Source organism: Arachis hypogaea, chromosome 17, assembly GCF_003086295.3.
Source record: "Arachis hypogaea cultivar Tifrunner chromosome 17, arahy.Tifrunner.gnm2.J5K5, whole genome shotgun sequence".
Classification (NCBI taxonomy): domain Eukaryota; kingdom Viridiplantae; phylum Streptophyta; class Magnoliopsida; order Fabales; family Fabaceae; genus Arachis; species Arachis hypogaea.
Window position 1 is genome coordinate 27,549,102 of NC_092052.1, and position 17,604 is coordinate 27,566,705.

Below are 17,604 nucleotides of genomic sequence, written 5' to 3' on the forward strand. Positions count from 1 at the left end.
CCTCCTTTTGATTGAGGTTCATTTGGATTCAGAAATGAACTGAATTTGGTTCAAATTTGGTTAATACTTAACAGTAGTATCAAATGAATCTAACTCAATTCACAAATGAACCGAATTCGTTTCAGATTTGAACAAAAAGTGAGAAATATTCAATCAGTAAGAAAAATACATTTCAATTCATTTTTGCATGCAAATGAACTCAATTAAATTAAGAGATGAACCAAATTTCTTAAGGAATAACAGATTTGGTGAATACTTAAAAGTAGTATCAAGTGAACCTAACTTAATTCACAAATCAACCGAATTCGATTCAGTTTTGAACAAACAGTTAAAAAATTACTTAAAGAATAAAAAATCAGAAAAAAGCAGAACTAATAAAGATGTTACCAAAATGTTAGTGTTATTGGTGATGACGATAATGAAAAAGGAAAAAAAAAGGAAGAAGACACAACATTGGGGGGAGGGGGCGGGAGGAGGAGGAGGGAAGAAGAAAAACTTGTTTGTGCGAATTTGGAAAAAGAAGAAGAAGGAGAAGAAGAAAGGAAGAAGAAGAAGGAGGAAAGAAGAAGAAAGACGAAGACGAGAAGGAGAAAGAAACACAGTAGAAGAAGGAGAAAGAAACAGAATAGAAGACGTATGATTTGAAAAGTTGTTATAACAACTTGGTTATATTTAGTTAAATATTTTGTTTGAATGTAAAATTTTATTCCAAAATCAAATAAAAGGAAAAAACTTGCCGTACAAAAAAAATTATATATTGAAATTCATCCTCAACAAATTTTAAATTAGATATTTTAATCGTTAATAAATTTTTATTATTTTAAAAATTTTTAAATATTGCTTTTGTCAGACAATTTAATTTTTTTATACGATAAAATAAAATATTTAATATATATTAAATAAATTTTATTGTAAGATAATTAAATTTTAGTAAATATTATTATAAAAAATTAATTCTATCCATAAAGAAATCAATTCATCTAAAATATTTTTAAATTAACAAAAATTTGTTGTATATCTAAGAGTTTAATTTTCATGTATTGACAATAAAAAATATTTTATATAATTATATAATTATAATTATTTTTTAGATAATTATTTATATAATTTATATAAAAATAATTATTTACTAATGTGACATTATATAATTAGATGAATATATAAAATAATTTTAGTGCTTTAAAATTAAATTCATCAAAATATTCTATTTAAAATTTTTTAGAATTGAGGTTTATAAAAAAATGAAGAAGAAAGTGACGTGGGCCAGGCGGCTGATAATATCTAGAAATAAGTGGCGAATAGTGGAAACGCACGTGTCCCTCTTTGTAATCTATGAAGGGCCACACTAAAACGACCCAACCTCTTGTTCCGGATGCTCACGCCTTTCGCGTTTTGGATTTTTTCGTACCCTTTTCCTTTTCTTCGCTTTGGTTTCTCTTTACTCACACACCTGTCACCCTCGTATCGCTCACAGTTCCCTCTTCTTCGCTAGCTTTCCGTTTCGTAGCCTCTTTTATTGGTCTGTCATCTTGTTATGCTCCACGGTTTGGTCGGAAAACCATTATCTGTATGGTGGACCCCATCTATTCTTCTTTTTATTATTTTCTATTATGGGACGAGGAAATTCCACAGCATGCTAGCATACGTCATTACGTTGATTGGGGGAGTTTTTTATTAAAATAAATATGCACAAAATACATGTTATTAAACCTGGGTGAACGAAATTAACTTATTGGAACTTAACAAATTTTTATACATTTAATGCATTAAGAACTTATTAAAAACATAAAAACTTAATTTTCAATAAAACCTGTTTGACCACTTTTTCAATAAAAATGTTTATTAAAAAAAAACCCATATAATAATGATAATTATATTTTAATTTGATTAAATTCATGTGTCTAAGGTTTTTAATTTAACTAAATCTTTGACTTAAGTCATTGTATTGCTTGATATGATCATGAAGATAAGTAGCTGAAGATAAAAATGTAAATATTTTGTGCTAATTAATAATATACATAAAATAAAGTTTAATTATGTGCAGTTACGATAGAAAATATTTATATTTATAATCACATTATGTACTTTTCCAGTTTTACACAGTAGTGAATCTAAAAATTTTAAACGATGAGGACAAATATATATCATATAAGAATAACAAAAATTTTTATATAAATATATCGAAGTATATATAATTAAATAATATAAAAATATTCAATATTTAATAATTTTTTATCATCCATATTAGTATATTATCTATATTTAGTATTAAATGTTAAATAATAATAATAATAATAATAATAGTAATAAATATAAGATTAATCAAGTAGATTGATTATTTTCTAATTAAGAGATTTTTTATTTGAGAATTTGAAATACCAAAATATATTTTTTATAAATTATTTGTGATGAATGATATTTTAAAAAATAACACTAAATTTCTCATATCTCTATTATATATTTTATAGATTACTTAATGATTATTCAATTATTTAATAAAAACGACCAAATTTGGTTTCTAATAATAATAATAACAATAAAGAAGTTAGTTAGATAGATAGATAGAAATACAAAATGCTTTATTCAACTAATTCTTAAATAATTTATATTTAGTTTATATTTGAGAATTAATAATTAAAATACATATTTAGTTTATTAGTAAATATTAAAATTAAGTGAAAAGTATAAATTTCAATTAAATAAATTTATTAATTAAATATTATCACAATATTTTATTTTTTGTTAAGTTAGTTTAATATATAAAATTCATGGTTCTGAAAACCGAACCGGACCGGCCGGTTCAACCGGAAAAACCGGAAACCGGTCACCTAACCGGTCCGGGTAAGGTCAGAAACCGGCTGGCAAAAAACCGGTGAAAAAACCGGTCGAACCGGCGGTTAACCGGTGAACCGGGAGAACCGTCCGGTTTTTCCACGGTTTATTGATTTGCATATTAAACTTCAAAACGGCGTCGTTTTGAAGAGAAAAAAAAGAAAAAAAAAGAAAAGGGCTATCAGCTATGCACGAACCTAAAGCCACCACCCTCAGTATCTCAGTATCTCTCAGCTCTCACCCTCTCACCCTCCCACAGCCCCTCATCGCCGTCGCACCTCTCCTCCATCGTTGTCGCCCAGCTCGCCACCTCCACCGTCGCACCTCTCCTCCATCGCCGTCGCCCAGCTCGCCACCTCCACCGTCGTCGTCCAGCTCTCCACCTCCACCGTCGTCGCCGAGCTCTCCACCTCCACCGTCGTCGCCGGTAATACTCTGCCTTCCACCTCGGTTCATGTATGCGGGCATGTTTCTGTTCATGGTTCTGTTCCTATTTGAGTTCATGTTCCTATTTCTGTTCATGTTTCTGTTCTTCTCTATCACAGAAAACATGCTCTTTGATGTTTATCTGGATTACATGATTTTGAGTTGCTGCTTCATGTTTATCTGGATTACATGATTTTGGTTTCTGTTTGATGAATCTTGAATCTGTTTTTGGCTTTCTATTATGATGCGTTGAAGGCAGCTGGGGATTATTTTTGCTGCTTCAATTTTGCTGCTTCATGAATCTGAGTTCAATTTTTGCTGCTTCAATTTTGAGTTGCTGTTTCTTCAATTTTGCTGCTTCATGAATCTGAGTTCAATTTTTGCTGCTTCAATTTATGCTGCTTCAATTTTTCTGCTTCAATTTTGAGTTGCTGTTTCATGAATTTTGCTGCTTCATGAATCTGAGTTCAATTTTTGCTGCTTCAATTTTTGCTGCTTCAATTTTGCTGCTTCATGAATCTGTTTAGAAATAGGGTTTTGTTGCTTCATGAATCTGTTTGCTTCTGCTTCAATTTTTATTCATGATTCATCCATTGTTTGCTTCTATTTTTTTGCCATTTTGTTCTTATTGCTTCTTGCCTTTGGTGTTTGATTTGGATCTGATGCTTTACTGTAACAAATTATGCAGCATTGCAGCTCATTCAAAATTTTTCAGATTCTGCCGCAACAGATTTTTTTTTTTGCATTAATTTTCAAAATAATTTGGTTTTGTTCAAGAGTTTACAATTTTTATGGTTGGGGGATATTTTTCTTTGATTCATCATTCATGTGCTTTTGCCTTTCAAGTTTCCCTAGCTGGCTGGCTTTGTGGTATAATAGAATTTGTTCATGATGAATTTGTACTCAGGCCAGTCAGTCACCGGTGGAAATGGAGGAAAATCATAGCTGCCAAAATCAGGAAATGTTGGTGCCAGAAGTTTTCTGCTGCTGCCTTGAACCATTCCAACACTAGAAAGTGACAAAGTAATCAACATAGTTAATAAAAACAAGCTTTGTTTTAGTGCCCATTTTGGTTGTTGAAGTGACACAAAAAAGCCTGAGCTAATTGGGAAGTAGCATTGTGTTAATTAGCTTTTTTTGTTAGTTGAGCTAAATTATTCATTATGCTATGTTTAGGTCTTGGTGATGACTTGTGCTTTGAGGTGCATCTATGATTTTCTTATCCATCATCAATTCATATAAGTACATTAAAGGCTCAATTCTTTTTCTCTTTTGATGAGTTGCACTTTTGATTAGTTGAAAACTTGCTAGTAATTGTTTCTTTTGAATATAGAACATTATGGGTTTGTCATTATGTGCTTTTTTTTTTTGTTTAGTTATAAACTTTGATGTTTGAAGTTGTTTGTGAACCTCTAATATTAAGTTATGGATAATTTATTATGTGAAATTTTAAATTTTATTAAGTTAGAAATTATTGAATTTATATATTTAAAATTATTTTTAGATTTTTTTAATAATTTTATTTAATATTTAATTAAACCGGTTGAATTCCGATTGAACCCCGGTCGAACCAGTGAACCATTGAACCAGTGACCTCACCGGTTTATTAACCGGTCCGGTTCTCGCAACCTTGATAAAATCTTACGAACATGTATTCTAAGAATATATTTTAAGAATATTATAAAAAAACTTACTAAAAAAATTAAAAAATAAATATTTTTAATATATTAAATACATTAAAAATTTAAAAAATTTTATTATTATATTTTTAAAATATATTTTTAGAATACAAAATAGTTAAATTTATTAAATAAAATAATTTTTTAATACAAAATTTAATAAGATAAATTTTATTTTAATGTAAAGACAAATATAATTTTATAATGAGACACATGCATATATAAATATTAGAAAAGCTCTACATCCATGTAAAAAATACATAGATGTTATTCAAGTAACTTCCTTCACACGCGCGTTTTCCCACCCCACAGTCATTTGTTATACACGCGCCTCATATAACGTATATAACGTAAACCTTTTACTGTGTGATAAACCTTTCTCAACGTAAATCTTGTTCTCTTCTCGCATTTTCATTCTTCTTCTTCTTCTCTGTTCGCGTTCTTCTTCTTCTTCTTCAACCTAATAAAATTCCTTGTTCTTCTCTATTCGCGTTTTTCTTCTCTGCATAATGGATCTGGATTGACTTTGAAGTAATTAGCTTCGTCGTTCTTTTTCTTCTTCGTTTTCTTCTTTGATCTGGATTTCTGAATTAAAACAATGAATGAATCAACTTCAAATCAGTTGAATAAGTGCGATTTGGATTATTCTTCCGAAACGCATCAATTTGATGAGGTTTGGATTGTTGAATTTTGAATCGAATTCAATGGAATGCAATTGCTAATTTTATTTGAATTGAATTGAATGAATGGAGGTGATCTGAATCTGAATTGAATTGAATTGAAATGATAATATCTAAATTGTAGACAAAGTTGTTTCGAATTTGGTTTTGTATAATGAATTATCTTTCGTTCACTGTGAAATTTTTCGGCTCGGTAAGTATTATAGAGTTGTTTCATCATGAGCATGTGTTCGGTTCGGTATGCAGAAATGAGTCTAAAAAAAAATAGAGGAATATATTCTATTTTGTTCACTGAGCACTATATAATTGTTTCACCATAATAAACCTTTTCGGTTCACCATGCAGACCAGCTGTGTTGTGGATGAAAAATTTGTCCCAAAAGTGGGAATGATTTTCAACACTAGAAGAAGTTGGAAAGTTCTACAAACATTATTCCAAGCTTGCCGGTTTTTCTATGAAAATAAGAAACATGACTCGGGACGGAGACAAGATTAAGAATCAACTAATCGTATGCACTAGAGAGGGGAGGTGGAAATCCAAGATATCTCCAGCTTTGAAGACAAATCCTTCAGCTGGGTTAAATTGTCCGGCCAGGATTTACGTACACATAATGAAGGATGTTGGTCTTTGGACAATTTTCAAAGTTGTTTTGAATCACTCACATCCTTGCTGCCCAGACCGGGCAGAGATGCTCAAACAACACAGGGAGCTTAACATGTTTGTGCATCGCACCATCGAAACCAACGAGAAAGCCGGAATCAGACCGAGCAAAACTTACCAATCATTTGTGGCAGTAGCTGGCAGCTACTGTGAACTAAGTTTTATAGAAAAAGACGTGAGGAATTGCATCACAAGGGAAGTACGGAATATTTCGGAACAAGACGATGCCAAAGAATTTGGGAAGTACCTACTAAGAATGAAAGAGAAGAATCAAAATTTTTTCTTTGAGCTCAACCTCGAAGGCAATCATTGCATTAAACATGCATTCTGGGCCGACGCAAGAAGCAGGGTCGCATGTGAGAATTTTGGAGACGTGGTTTCATTCGACACTACCTACAACACAAACAGGCATTCGGTTCAGTCGCATATAGTTTTATGTTCGGTGAATGTACAAATTTCTGTTCACCACCATCTGGGTGTGTCTATTTATGCAGGTACAATCTGGTTTTAGGTTCTTTTGTGGGTGTGAATCACACGGTCAGTCAACACTTATTGGATGTGCGCTAATGAAAAATAAGGACATCCAATCATTCAAATGGCTATTCGAGTGTTGGCTCCGTTGCATGGGAGAGAAGGCACCAAAAGACATTCTTACCGACCAATGCGCATCGATTCAAAGGGCATTTGAGCTGTGCATGCCAACAACAATTCATCGGTGGTGCATCTGGCACATCATGAAGAAGATCCCAAACAAACTAAACGGCTACAAGTGACACGACGAAATTAATCAAGAGATGAGCTATGTTGTTTGAAACTCGTACACAAAAGACGTATTTGATAGAAACTGGAACGATTTCATCACAAAGTACGGCCTCGAAGGCAACAAGTGGCTGTCAGGTAATCGAGGTTTCAATTCGAATTATTTTCATGTCCTTACCTTTGTTTTTTTCAAAATATGCACTATTTTTGGTTCACCACACCATATTGGTTCGGTTTATTATGCAGAGCTGTACGAGGATCGACATATATGGATTCCAATTTACTTGGATCACCATTTCTGGGTCGGGATGAGAAGCACACAAATGAGCGAGAGCATGTATTCATTTTTCAACAAGTTCATTACACGTAACAGCTCCTTGAGATAATTCGTCAAGCAATATGACAATTGCCTAGCAAGCAGAGAGCAAACAGAGAGAGAATTCGATGCTACAGATTTTCACACTGTGATGCCTTGTGCAACAAAATCAGCAATAGAGGCCCAGTTTCAGCATGTGTATACCCATGAGAAGTTTAGGGAGGTTCAAGCTCAATTCAGAGGTAAAGTGAACTGTATCACAAGATCAATGCATTCTACCCTAGGTTTCACAACATACGAAGTCGTAGAGTAGGTTTCCAACTCCACATTCAACGAGTTTTTCGTCACCTACGACGCAATATCACGGGAGGTAAAGTGCCAGTGTTTGCTGTTCGAGTCAAAGGGCATATTGTGCCACCATTCCCTGAGCGTCCTAAGCTTTAAGCGGGTGGATAACGTTGCACCGAAATACATACTAAAGAGGAGGCACACACACATCAAGAGCAACCAAGATGAGCCTCTATTGGAGCTGAGAAGTAAGAGATTTGACGAATTGGTGTTTCGGTCGCATAATATATGTGAATTTGCATCCGAGTCCGAGAAGTTGACCGAAATTCTGCACCAAGCGTTTGACAAGCTCATGGTGGAGATGCAAGAATATCAAGAGAGAAGCAAAGGAAAAAGTTTATTATCCCACGAAGAAGCGACATTGAGCGAGGTGAACGACCTTCAAAGGCCGCCACGCGTTAAAACAAGAGGCCGGCCCAAGAACAGACTTAGATCAAACCTGAAAAAAAAGATCTCAAATGCCACGAAGAAAAAGAAAAAGACAGCTCCAAGCAAGGTAAAATTGACTTGCTTTCGATTAGGTAAAAATTCATTTGTGCATTTTGCTAATATACGATTAATTATGTCTTTTGTAGTTGAACCTTTTAGACTGTGGATCATCGATTCAGTCAAGCTCCACTCTTTACAATGCACTAGATATGAATTTTTCCAAAGAGGATTACAGGAGTTTTAGTTTTTGTTAATATAAATTTTGGTTCACTGAAGGTATAAATTTCGGTTCACTACGTTTTAGTTTTTTATTAATATAAATGTCAAAGTTCAGGTGTTTCTGAAACTAAAAACTGATAGAAACATTTTATTATAATTAGTTTTCTGCTATATTGATATATTCAGTTTTTCGATTCATCTAGTGTATTAATTTCTAAGTTGAATAATTATAATTTATTCTGAGAAACGGGAATCAGGTGTAGTGCTAGTTACGTTTTTCGTGTGACTAATTAAACAAAAATTATTAAAAAATCTAAAAGAGTAACACAAATATTTTTAACATACATTGGTGGAGTTTTAAAACTCTTTCTTGGATGGATTTTCAGGGTTTAGAATTTTGGGTTTAGGGTTTTAGGGGTTTAGGGTTTATGGGTTCAGGGTTCAGGGTTCAGTGTTCATGGTTCATGGTTCAGAGTTCAGGGTTTAGAGTTTAGGGTTTAGGGTTTAGGTCTTAGGATTTATGGTTTAGGGATTTAGGATTCAGGGTTCAGGGTTCATGGTTTAGGATTCAGGGTTTAGGGTTCAGGGGTTTAGTGTTTAGGGTTTATGGTTCAGGGTTCAGGGTTTAGGGTTTAGGGTTTTGTGTTTAGGATTTAGGGTTTAGGGTTTAGGGCTTAGGGTTTAGGGTTTAGGGTTTAGGGATTCAGGGTTCCGGATTTTGGGTTTAGGATTTTAGGTGTTTAGGGTTTATGGGTTCAGGGTTCAGGGTTCAGTGTTCATGGTTCAGGGTTCATGGTTCAAGGTTTAGAGTTTATGGTTTAGGATTTAGTGTTTAGGACTTAGGGTTTAGGGTTTAGGGCTTAGGGTTTAGGGGTTCAGGGTTTATGGGTTTAGGGTTCAATGTTTAGGGTTTATGGTTCAGGGTTCAGGGTTTAGGGTTTAGTATTTAGGGCTCAGGGTTTAGGGGTTATGGCTTAGGGTTTAGGGGTTCAGGGTTTAGGGGTTCAGGGTATAGCTCTCTGAATTTCTATACAGTTTGTTTGCAACTTTCAGTTTGACCAGTATATTAATTTCGGTTCACTGTGTTCTTTTGGTGTTCGTAATGTATTGGTAAATACACTGATTGCAATCACTGAGAACTTGGAATAAAACAGCAGCCAGACAGTTCCAACAGATATATAAATTAACATCTCAGATGAGTAATCCATCTTGAATCAAATATAAATATTAACGTTTGATATATACATTGATATTAAGAATAGATATATACATTAACATTTACATTAATATTGACATATATACATTTGAAAGAAGCATTGTTTGCTTTTTTAATAAGTCAAACAAAATATGTTAATTACAACCAGTTAATCATAGTATATGCTATTTACTATCTAAATCCTCATATGTGAATTTACAATAAGGGCTGGAGAGGACAGCAGATGGCTTTGGGAGTCTTATTGCTTCAGATTCCCAAATCACTTGGTCTCTGATTTTGTTCATTTCATGCAACAGAAGATTCGGACCATATTGGTACCTGAAGTCATCAATCTCTTCCTACATTTCAATTGAAAGAAATTAGTTACATAAGAAATGAACCCAACTGAAATAAGAACAATATCATTCAAAGTGCTAATTATACTGTAAAAATGCAATCACAATAACACTAAACCCTGAACACATTAAATATCAAGTAAATCAAAATCACAAAGGCCACCGAACTGAATAATGTTCGTGTGGTGAATAAATGGTGATTAACTTTGAATCAACAAGAATAGTATTTCTTCATACAAAAGAAGTACTGAACAGAGTAACAACCAATTTCAAAGCCCTAGTTAAACTATCCACTCAACTGAATGAAATAAGAAAAGAAAGAAGTTTATTAATTTAGAAAGTACTTACTTGTATCCAGCTTTATATTTATATCTCTTCCCTCTTTTGATCTTTCATGGATCAATTGTTTCGAGCCATTTTATAACATATATTCCACAATCATAGCTAAGCAAGAATTCAGTATAATACGACTAATAGTATACAAAATAAGACACATTAAAAATAGCACTATAGATGAGAAACATTCTTACTCTGTACGTTGACTATTCAGTGTGATATACTCTGCTTCATCTCCTAGTCCATGCTCCATTAAGGGTTCCACCCCAGCGTACACCGTCATCTAGAAAATTATTAAACCCTAAAAGGGACACAAAAAGTAAATAAAGAGAAGCAACAACAGTGAACCGAACTCCTCTCATCTACTGAATAATTTGAATAATTTAAAACAAGATTACATACAACAAATTTGTTTAGTTTCACTCTTGATTCAGGTATATCTTTTCTCGGCTTATTGACAGGGTCAAGGACATAGAATTTCTTTTTGTTGACATCAGCAATCCACAACTACCAATGCACTCCATTGCAAATTGGCACAAATAGCTGAAGTTTGGGAAAATAATAGAATATTTCAATCGAAACAACAGCAAACAAGATAATTATCGAAGAATTTTTAGAAATTACAACTTATAAGAAATTTAGCTTATCACAATATCTAGCGGCATAATATATATTTGTTCCTCATACCGGCGAACTTTTATTTGGTTGAGAATCATGCTATGTATACTGACAACCTACACAAAGAAAATTTATGAGATATACTGTATAAGAGTGTGTAGAAAAAATTATTAATGTTAACGCAATTGGCAAAGAATTTACCGTGGCATGCACTTGTTCTTTGGGATTAGAGACATGAAATATTTTCTTAACCCCTCATAAAGTGCCTTATGTTTCAAGACAAATATTGTATCATATTCGTTGCTACTATCTTTTGTCCTTTTCACATGTGTCATCCAATGATAATACTTTTCGATCAACTCCTTCGAGATTTTTATCTTTTTTTCCGGAGTTTTAAAAACTTCAGCAGCTGGTAAGGTTGGCTCGGAAGATGTTGCTTCAGCAAACTTTAATGCCAGCATCTACCACCACCTCTACCAGGATTTCAAGCTGTGAAACAGGAGGCTTAGGGGGATGAGTTGGTTGAGATGCTGGTGGACTTATCCCAAGGCTAAAGGAAGGCATATAATCTTCTCTTTGCCTAGGTTGCTATTGTTTTTCAGCAGGGCTGCTGCATTAAATAGAAAACAGTTCAAAAACAACCCATTAAAATTAATAAAAAGAATTTTTATGTGTAACTTACTCATTATCAGAAATTTCATAGATATAGTCATCGTTGAGTAACTCTTTAATAACAGAACTCATAACCGACAACATAGATTTTGACTCTGTTTTCCTCGGTGAAGATATCTCGACAGCCTGCTTTTCGGGTTCTAGAGGACAGCTGTAAGAAACAAAAGAGATAAAACTTACAATTAAAGCACGTAGTGAAGTAAAATTATCGAGATTTATATAAGCAGTAAAACTTACACATTAACATGTACTTCTTTTTCCGATTGCTGCGCTGTTGCTTCTTTGCTGGGCTGCTGTTGCGGTTCCTGAGGGCTGCTGCATTAAAGAGTATTCCATTAAAAAAAATAAAAAATATTTTATGAGCCCACTAAACCGAAATTAAAAAATGTGGTGAACAATGGTAAAACTTACAATTCAGGCTGTGCTTCTTGTTGTTGTTGTTATTGTTGTTGTTGTTTGGGAGGGCTGCTGCATTAAACAGAAAAGATTTCAGTAATGATACAGATTTTTTTAATAAAAAGAATTTTAATTACCAGCTAGATCAAAGATTATAAAAATGATATTAATTAAAACTAACACATTAATTGAAGGTTTTGGCTCTGTATTCCTTGGTGAAGATTCCTCAGTAGCCTGCTCTTGTTGTTCAGTTTGTTGTGCCGGTGGTTCTTTGCTAGGCTGCTGTTGTGGTTCCCAAGGACTGCTGCATTAAAGAGGAAGCAGTTCAATAATGATCTCAAACTATTATCATATTCTATTAAAAATAATAAAAAGTATTTTATGAGCCCACCGAACCGAACAAGATTCATGTGGTGAATAAATATTTATAAACTTACTCTTCATCAGAGGTTTGTTGTGTTTGACTTTCAGGAAGGACATAGATAAAGTCATCATTGATCAACTCTTCCTGAAGAGAACTTAGAAGAGACAACGCAAGAGGATTTCTAAGGAATGTAAACAAGGAAGAAGTTAATGTTGAATAATTAGAATTTGTTCTAAGAAACGGGAATCTCCACATTCAAAAACTCACATTTCCAAAGGTTCAAAATGAGTTTCTTGTCGAACCTCAATGATTTGTAGTTGAGAATCGGGTGTATCGCTGGTGACATTTAAACACATTTATCGTGTGATTAATTAAACAACATCTAATTACCTAAATATAAAAAAGTAACATAAATATTTTTAACTTACACTGATGGACGTTTTAAAGTCTTTCTTGGATGGATTTTGTTTTTCTAAAATATTTTACTATGATTTTTGGGGTATTTTTCCTAAAAAAAAGATAACAAATTAAAATTAGAAACCAAGATTAAAAGCAAAAGTCTAGAAACACATTAAATTCATTTTTGGAAACTACTGAACCGAAAGTAAAGAGTGCAACGAACTAATTTACCTGGTATTGTCTTGGGCATTTACTGATCGTGTGGAGCTTCCCTGAGTCTGCAAGAGTAGTTCACTTCCGAGATTTACTGTCAGCAGTCTAACCAAGATAAATAAATATTAGTATTTGAATTCAAAGGAATTAGAAAAGGTTCTATCAATAGTTAGCAAAGAAAGAAAAATAACTCGGTAAAAGAAGCCGAATCTTACCTCTCAGACAAATCATTTTGTGGCTCTGTCGAGTCATACTGATCCGGAGCAACCTTCGCTGTTTGAGCTCCATCATTTCTTTTCTTTGACCTCTTTTCTCTTATTGTCTCCAATGCTTGTCTTCTTCTTTCTGCAGCCCTGTCTTTTATTTGTTCAGATCTAAAAGTTCATAAAATAAGTTTGAAGGAACCTAAAACGAAAGCATCAATAAAGTAAAAGAAAATATGATTCGAGAAACTTATTGCTTGTCAGATTGTGTTTGCTTTTTTGCCACCCTTTGCGGTTGTTTTCTTTTTATTATGGGTGTTTTCTCAATTTCTTTTTCTCTGCAACACAGACAAAGACATTGAATTTATATCAGAGAAAATATAAGGAAGAAAAAGACACTAACAATGAAGTGAAAGAAACTGACAGACACCACCGAACTGAAAACTATTAAAATGCTGAACCGAAAATTAGAAGACTACCGAACCGAAAGCAATTCATTTGCTGAACAATACTTATTGGATTTCATATTTGCTTGTGCTCTCTGAATCTGTCGGCACAGGCTTCCTTTTTTTGGTTTATTTTTTAACCACCTTCGGTGGTTGTTTTCTTTTCTTTGTTCCGATTTTTTCGATTTTTTCTTCTCTGCAATACATAAGAACAAGCATATAAAAACAAATTTAAGCAAATACAAGTTAAATAAAATCAATATGAACATTAAACTTATTGGTTTTCGGATTCACTTTTGCTTTTTGAATCCGTGAAAATGCTTTCAGTTTCACTTATTGATTCTGAATCCGTCTCAACAAGCTTTTGTCTTGTTCTCTTTGCTGGTGGTGTTTTGTCGGATTCAGATTGAGATTCAAATTCGGAAAATCTTTCTTCTTCCGAAGAAGAATCCAGATTGATAATTTTTTTTTATTTTCTTTCCTTTTCCTTTTTTTATCCAACTTTCTTGTTTTTATTTTTTCATTCTTTTTTTCTCTTTCTGTACAGAAGTCCCTAAAACGGAAACAAGGACTCAATTATTTAATGAGAAATACAATAACAATCATTTAATAATCAAGAATAATGTTTCTGAATGCAGAAGAATTCAAATGAACAAATTAACAATCAAGTGAATCAAAGGGAGCAAGCCCACCGAACCGAACAAAATTCATATGGTGAATAATACGTGACAAATATTTAATCATCAAGAAAAATGTTTCTGAGTACACAAATATTCAAATGAACACACTAACAATTACAAGTAGGATAAATAAATTAATTATAACCTAAAACATAAGTTTATTTTAGTTAGTAGAGTATTTTAAAAGCATTTGAAACCAAATTTTAGGGAGAATTTTAGTAGAGTATTTACCAATGATTCTATTGCTTCGCTAGAAATCCTTTCAAGCATCATTTGCTTTATCCTATGGGCCACCCACGGTGCCAGGGGAGCATCAAGTCTGAATGGGCGAGGAAACTTGGTTTCATGGAAGTATATTAGTATCAACACAAAAACACAGCCATCAACGGACTGTTTCCTCCCATTTCTTTTGTTTTCAACTCCTTTCATCAAGAAGTTGAGCACATGTTTTGCCCAATCCCATTCCTGAATGTTGTCCAGATGAAAGATCGGTGACTTATGGATCGGGGAGGCCACACTTACCGTTGTCGGCAGCAAGAAGCACTTTTGTACAAAGACAACAAAAGTCCTCTTGAATTTTTTCCGGTTCTCCTCCCCTTCAACGCTCATATCTAGCACATTCCTTTTCTTCCGGTTTCAGTTTGTTGTAATCTACCTTATCAGCAAAACGATTTTCTACAATATTTTAATAGCAAAAACCAGTCAAAAAGGCTCAGTTTAATTTTCTGTACACCAATAAACTGAAAATAAGCAGGAAGGGAAAATTGTATTACCGTCGTTGGTTATGCCTAGGGCAGCTGCTACTTTTCGAGGAGTTATGTATATTTTTCCTTGGAGAATTTTCAAACATCCTTTCTCTTCATCAAAGCGATCAATCAATTCTCTCAAGAGGGCATGAGAGACATTCATTTCTGGGACATGTGCCAGGGTACCAAATTCCATTTCTTCCACTATATCTTTCTTTTCTTGAGTCATATCCCTGAACATTGTTGTTATTGCCTTTGTTTGGCATCTGCAATCATGAGTTTTCTACAAGTTTTGAAACATAATGTGAGGATATATTTATAATACAAAATAGATATTATTCGAATGAAAGCAGATAAATATATTTAATGTGCTTACGTTATAGTGCGGCTTCTCCTTCATTGTCACTATTGTCTTATTCTGTTTTGCTGTAATGAAAAAAATTGGTCAATACTTCACTCAATACACCGATACGCACAAAGCATGTATATCTTAATCAAGTCAATTAAAATGTCATATGCCACCGAACCGAAACTCATTCATGCACAGAATCAAACATCGTAAATAATGAAAATACTAGGAAATGATTTTTGCATGCTATCACAACAAAATAACAACAAATTTTATTTAAAGTCCTAGTTAAACTATCCACTTAAATAAATGAAAATAACAACAAATTTCATTCAAAGCCCTAGTTATACTGTAAAAATTCAATCACAGTAATCCTAAACCCTGAACAAAGAAAAAGAATGCTACCGAACCGAACAATGTTCATGTGAAGAATAAATCGTTTTCAACTTTTAATCATCAAGAGGAGTATTTCTCCATGCAAAAGAAGTACTGAACAGAGTAACAAACAATTTCAAAGCCCTAGTTACACTATGTACTGAACTGAATGAAAATAACAAGAAATTTCATTCCAAGCCCTAGTTATACTGTAAAAATGCATTCACAATAGTTCGATCTACTAAACGAAACAAATCAATCCAATAAACCTAAAATGTAACTAGGAGAAACGCGACATTGCAAGATTTCAAATGAACAGTAATTTTTCTCATACCTTTGGTAGTCTGTGTTGCTGTTTTCGTTCGTTTGTGGTTGTTCCTTGCCAAATTTTCTCGTGATTTTTTTGCAGTAGTGGTTTTCACAAAAAACGTGACAGAAGTTTGAGTGATTTTGAGAGAGATTCGAAGAGAAGTAGCGTTTTCGTGCGTTTTGAAGAAGACAGAACGTTTTTTCATAACAAGTGAAAATGTAATGGTTTCGTGTGTATAGAGCGCGTGGAAGTCACGTTTATTTTTTAATGAAATTGAAAACACGTGAATTATTTTGGGATTGGGTCAACTTGGTTACATAGTTACATAGATGTGTAGCGCGCCCGTTTAAATATATATTTTTTTCATTTTAAAAGTGTTAATAGGGGCACTTGTCCCTAAGTTTGAAAGTGGATCTGTCTCTACTTGTACGAAAAAAAAAAAAAATTAAATTAACTGGTAGTTAAATTAACTTAATTTATTGTTATGAGATAATACTTAATTAAATATCAATATAAAATATTTTTTAATAGTTTGTTAAAAAATGTTTGTCTTTGACCGAAATTATTAAAAAAGGACAAATATATGTATACTATTCATCCAACCTAATGTTAAATCAATTAAAAGAAAAATCATTTTTGACGTTAGAAATTGTTGAAGTTATCGACTTGCGATGGGGACACTGGGTTTCTCTAGAAGATTTTTATCGTCCATAAATGTTTTTATCTCTTAGCTAATTCTATTATGGGGGTATATTTTTTCTTTTTTGACATCCACAATTTTTTACTTTCTTTTTTAATTTAATTCTTTCGACGAAGCCAGAAATTCTTTGTTTGTTAAGATTTTCTTTTATTACCAAAAGTATAATTATTAAATATTACTTTTTTAATAATTGATATCTATAATATAACATTTGAAAATAATAAAAAATTTATACTTTTTAGTTCTAATCAATATTTTAAGCATGGATTATATTATTTTTAAAAATTAATTTAAAAATATATTACAGATACACAAGTTTTTTATTTTAACATAATTAATTACCGTTTTTTTTGGTGACTTTTTTTTTTGGTGACATAATTAATTACCGTTTAAAGTATAAAAAATGCTATGCAAACAAAATAGTATATATATATATGATTTTATTATTGCATAATTTTTTAACCATTTGCACGAAGAAGTAAAAAGAAAAGCATCTTTTGATCATTTTAAAATATTATATCGATCTTTATCTATCAATCAAATTGTTTCTTCCAATTAGTTACAAAATGATAAATGATCGCAAGTACAACGTAAAAATAATTTTTAAAAAAGAATAAACTATTATTTTATTTATAAAAATTAAAAATACTGATATATTTATTTATAAAAGATAAAAAATACTATTTATATTCATTAAAGATTAATTTTTGCAAGTAAAATTACATAAATCTTAAATAATTACATAAAAATTTTAAATTATCTTTGGTGAGTCTCTTTCTTTTCAATTCTTTATCAGCACCATTTCTTTTCTCCTCTCTCTCTCTCTCTACTCAGTAGTTCTGTTCTTTCTCCTCCATCTTCAATCATCCTCTCTCTCTTTCTCTCTCTTCCATCTTCA